Below are 4720 nucleotides of genomic sequence, written 5' to 3'. Positions count from 1 at the left end.
TACAACTATCTGTGAATGAATTTGTCAAATCTAGTGAGCTGAATAATTTGAACCACGTTATTGACTCTAGTTGAAATTATATCTTTTTTTGAAAAAAAATTATTATTTTTTTTATTTTTAAAAATTTTTGATATTTATAATTATTGAGATAAAATTAAAATTATTAATATATTTAATTTAATTCAAAATATAATTGTCTATTATTATTGTAGTTTTATTAAAAAATATTTTAGGTTTATATAGACTTGTTATTAACCAAAGAGAAACCATAAAAAACAACGTATTCTCCTTTTTTCTTATTTATTTAAAGTTTTAAATAGTTTAGCTATATCTTATATAATGTATATATGTGGAAACAAATAAATAAATAATAAATCACACTTTAAGCCAATTGATTGTATTCTTTATTTGTTTCCATTATATCACCGCACACGAACAAATGTCTCAGAGTAATTTCTCATTAAAGAATACCACATCCCTTTAGCAAGCCCTACCTCCAATCTTTCATTTAAAAGGCACACACTGTTCCATTTCTGAAAGAAAGAAAAAAGGGGAACAACCTCTGTAGTTTTAAACATTGGAATTCTAAGTCAATACATGAACGAGCAGAAAACACATCATAAAATGAGAAAAGCGAAAGGAAAAAAAAATCACTAGGAAATATATCAAGTGACAGATCCCCCCTGCAAATCCTTGATTATAATAAGCTCACTCTCCTTAATCATGGATGATGGAGTGAATGAGGATGGCTGCTTCGTCAGTTGTTGAACAGCATCATCTGGTTTATAAAAAGCACATATATAATGTATAAAAGGCTATTTAATCAGTATTCACAGAGCTTGAAAACGCTCGTTTCTTAATTCTCCTAAACAACACGAGTGTAGAGACATCAAATTCATTAAAAACTAGGCGGAGATTAAGAAGAAAAAAAGAATAAGAAAAAAGAAGAAAAAACGAAGGGAAGGACAAGGGAGCCATCAAATTCTGGGGAGGTGAAAGTAAGAACATGTATACCTGGAAGCGATGTAGGAAAGTGGGGAAACAATGTGATCGATGATACCTCCACCGCCCTCCTCTTCAGCCTTTGCTCGTTCATTTGCTTCATCAACTCCTGTTGTTACCTTCTGTTTCTTTTTAACTTGATCTTCACTTGTTCCTTCACCATCTCTAACTTGGGAAAGCTTCATTTTGTTTCTTCTTTTTTACTCAAAGGAGAGATCAAGTTGGGGATGATACTGTCCAGCAGTCCACCTCCCTTCTCTTCATTCTCTTCTTCTTTTACCTTCTTCTTCACGTTGTTCAGCTTCTCTCTAGAGACCAAGTTAGAGAAGATATGGTTTATGAAAGACCCACTTGGCCTTTCTTCTCCACTTTCTTGTTGATTATCTTTCTCATCATCATCATCTCCCTCTTTTAGGATGCAACAAGCTTTCAGCTTCTTTGGCACACCATCTTCCATAATTTTTTCTTTTTTTTGTTTCAAGTGGTCACTCGACTCCCTTTCAGTTCAGCTCCATTACAAGTTCCAACCGACTGATTTATGTACAGGCTTTGGGGAGTTGTTTAATAAAGAAGCTATGGTTACTTTACACGTACTTCGAAGCTGTTGTCTGATGAAGCTTGTCTCCAATTGGTAGCAAACAAGTGGCACCTCTTGTAGCCTTACCAGGTGTTTTTCTAGTTGATTTCTGTACACTAGGTCGGTCGCCGGTGGGAAATAATCCCCTGTTTTCGGTTTCGCAGCTTTTGCCTTCCGTAAAATTTAAGTTTACACATATCTATGACTTCTGTACAATGCCTGCCAAGATTTCCGATCTTCCCATCGATACGGAATCGAATTCGGTTTCGATTCCATTTCATTAATTTTATCAGAAATTTGATGGGCTCTGTTCATAAACTTAACAGCCGGGCTGGCCCAAAACTTAGCCCACCATTTCTCCTTCTCCTCAATTTCTTATGGGGTTTTCTTTCTTTTTGAAAATGGAGTCTTTGTGTAGGATCTTTTCGACTTAGATGGTGTTTGGCAATGCTTACGCGGTTGCGGTTGGTTAAAAAGCAGTAAAACACCCGTTTGGTTAACCACAAACCACAGTTTAATTTGACGTGGGTCCCATTAAAAATCACGTTACAATTGAAAAAAGTGAAAAACAGAATGAATTTGCTTTTCATGCGTCTGTACTCTCTCTCATCACCGACAATTTACATTTGCTTTTTCCAATTTGCAATTACTTCCCAACTTCTCTCTGTCGTCCCTCATCAATTTGCATGTCCCTCATCAATTTGCAAACCATTTTCCAACGGTTACAAACCCACATCACAGATCAATGTTTTGACGAGCTAAAACCTCCAAAACTTTCCCCAAAACTTCGGTTCTTTACCTAATTTACCTTCGGTTCCTTACCTCTCTCTCACCACCAAACTTCCCCTGTAAACAACCTCCAAAAACGGTTGCAGATCTGACCAGCTAAAAACCCAAATTTCCTTCCCCAAACTATTTGTCCTCTCTCTTCTCCTGCTAACCCCGTTTCTATTTTTCCCCAACACCAACGCCAGACACTTCTTCCCCTCTGTCCATCAAACACAAACCGTCACTCGATTGTCCCTCCATTGTTACAATTGCAGAAAAAAAAACCAAGAGATACCAGTTAATGTGCGTTCCCCTTGTCAATTTTGTTTAACGTGTGTCTCAAAATCTAACGGGTTTCTATTGTTTTTGATTTTGCAGAACACAGCTGCTACACCGTTTTGGGTTTGCAAAAGACAGAGATTGAGGTAAGTTCCTCCCTAATCTCCATCTTCATTTTCGGATTTTTAGATGAAGTATTTATTAATGTTTGTGCTGCTGCATGCTTGATTCCAAAAATTTTTTTTGTAAATCTTTATAAACCACCGTTCACCTTCTCCAAAACCCCCCTCTATCTTCCCCTCTTCTGATTTTTGCATTGCTTTAACAATTCCTTGAATTTTTTTTTTTTTGAATCTGGAGAGGCAAATGACGAATCTTTTGAATTGTTGAATGCTCAGACTCTTATTTGGGTTTGTGTTCTTATGATTAGATTCTTGAATAGGAAGATCTGATGCTCTCGGCTTTGTCTTCAAGTCTCGGCTTCAATGGGTTTTTTTTTAATTACTGGCAGCCAATGTGACAATTACTATTTTCATGGTTTTTTTTTCAATCTGGAGAGGCAAATGATGAATCTTTTGAATTGTTGAATGCTCTGCCTCTTATTTGGGTCTCGGTTCTTATGATTTGCTTTTCATGGGTTTTTTTTTTATTACTGTGCTGGCAGCCAAGGATGACAATACTATATTTTCCCTTGAAAGCATCTCTATGGATCTGCCTAACTGTTGAAATGCATGAAGTAGGACAGTCCTGAGGCTTGAATGATTTTAGTTTTTTTTTTTTGTTTTTCAAGATTTTGTTTTCTATAGCATGATGAGAAAACATAAAAAATAACAGTGTTATTTTTTTTTTCAAGATTTTTGCTTTCAGCTGTTTTTTGTATTTCCTATGCTGCTGTAGGTTTGTTTTTTTAATTGTTTGTTGGATGGATGATCGCTGCATTGTAGATGAAAAACAGCTGCATTCATGGGTTTAGTGCGTAGATGTAATGGATTTTGTGATTCTGGTCTTTTATAAACTGAGATGAGAATGGCTAAGTTCCTGCAGTATCTGGTCTTGGTACTGTCGGGAGTTAGCAATGCTTTGCTTGTTTACTAGAGCTCTAACTGATGTCTATGAAATCTCGAAGAATAAAATTCAGTAAATGATAATGGGTGTCCCAGGAGTTGTTTGCTGATAAAGGCTATTAGTTTCCAGTTCTGTTACTAGTCTAAAGGAACTGCAAAGAGTTTTTGCTGGAATTACTTGATGCTCACAGTTTCTTGTTTGGTATTTGCAGCTTCAATTTATCCGGCATGTCTCAGGCAACTACAGTTTGAAAAAGAAGCGTTCATTGAAAAAGATTGCTGGGTCAGAATCACCAAAAATGTAAGGATCTGCGCCTGACCATATCATTCATGACTTATTTTCTGTTTAGTCATCATGGATTTGTTCAACATTTTTGCCATGGATATGAAACTCTTAAAGGCTCTTGGGGACTTCATGAACCCTTTTTTCCTTGTTTAATAGGGGCTGATATTCATAAAATCATGTGATATAGAAAGAACTAGTGATGGTGGGTTGAGAATTATTCCTATAAATAGTAGCACATGAATGCCAAATAGTAAAAGTGGTATTCATACTCTAAAATTATGTTTTTCCAAATGACCACGCAGCTGGACTTTTAGCAGGGCATGCAATGTTTTCATTTAAGTTCCTAATTCAATATCCCTGCCACATATTTCTTATCTAATGAACTAACATAATATCTCTGGTGGTTCAGTCCCTGTGCTAAGTATGAGCGTTCTGATGTTGTGACAGATTGGAGAGGAATGGGATGACAGTCTACAGTCAAAGGAACAGATTGAAGCTAACCTGCTAAACAAGTTTGAGGCAGCTGTGAGAAGGGAAAGAGCACAGGCTTATTCTTTCTCTCATCAGGTGATCAATTCCTCTGTTTCTTTTACTCTGCTGAGAGTGTGGAGGGCTCACACAGATGAATAATTAAGTATGAGAGGACAACTTAGCTATTTTTACATCCAAAAAGTTAGAAATTTGAGGTAAACCGGTTTTGTTAAATAGCTTAGTAGAGAGGTCGTATAGATAAATAATAAAGTA

At 36.1% G+C, this 4720-nt stretch overlaps 1 non-coding gene and 1 pseudogene across 1 annotated transcript; both read left to right on the top strand.

Annotated features, from left to right (window-relative positions):
- The first annotated feature begins 2999 nt into the window (after window positions 1–2999).
- On the top strand, window positions 3000–3081 carry LOC118032495 (small nucleolar RNA snoR64a; annotated as a pseudogene).
- A 208-nt stretch (window positions 3082–3289) lies between these two features.
- LOC118032496 (small nucleolar RNA snoR20a) lies at window positions 3290–3380 on the top strand. The gene has a single exon (XR_004684664.1). It is a non-coding gene; the product is annotated as a small nucleolar RNA snoR20a (small nucleolar RNA).
- Window positions 3381–4720: the final 1340 nt, after the last annotated feature.

This window comes from Populus alba, chromosome 6 (assembly GCF_005239225.2).
Source record: "Populus alba chromosome 6, ASM523922v2, whole genome shotgun sequence".
Taxonomy (NCBI): domain Eukaryota; kingdom Viridiplantae; phylum Streptophyta; class Magnoliopsida; order Malpighiales; family Salicaceae; genus Populus; species Populus alba.
The sequence above is the reverse complement of the archived record's forward strand: the minus strand, read 5'-3'. Positions and strand labels throughout refer to the sequence as shown.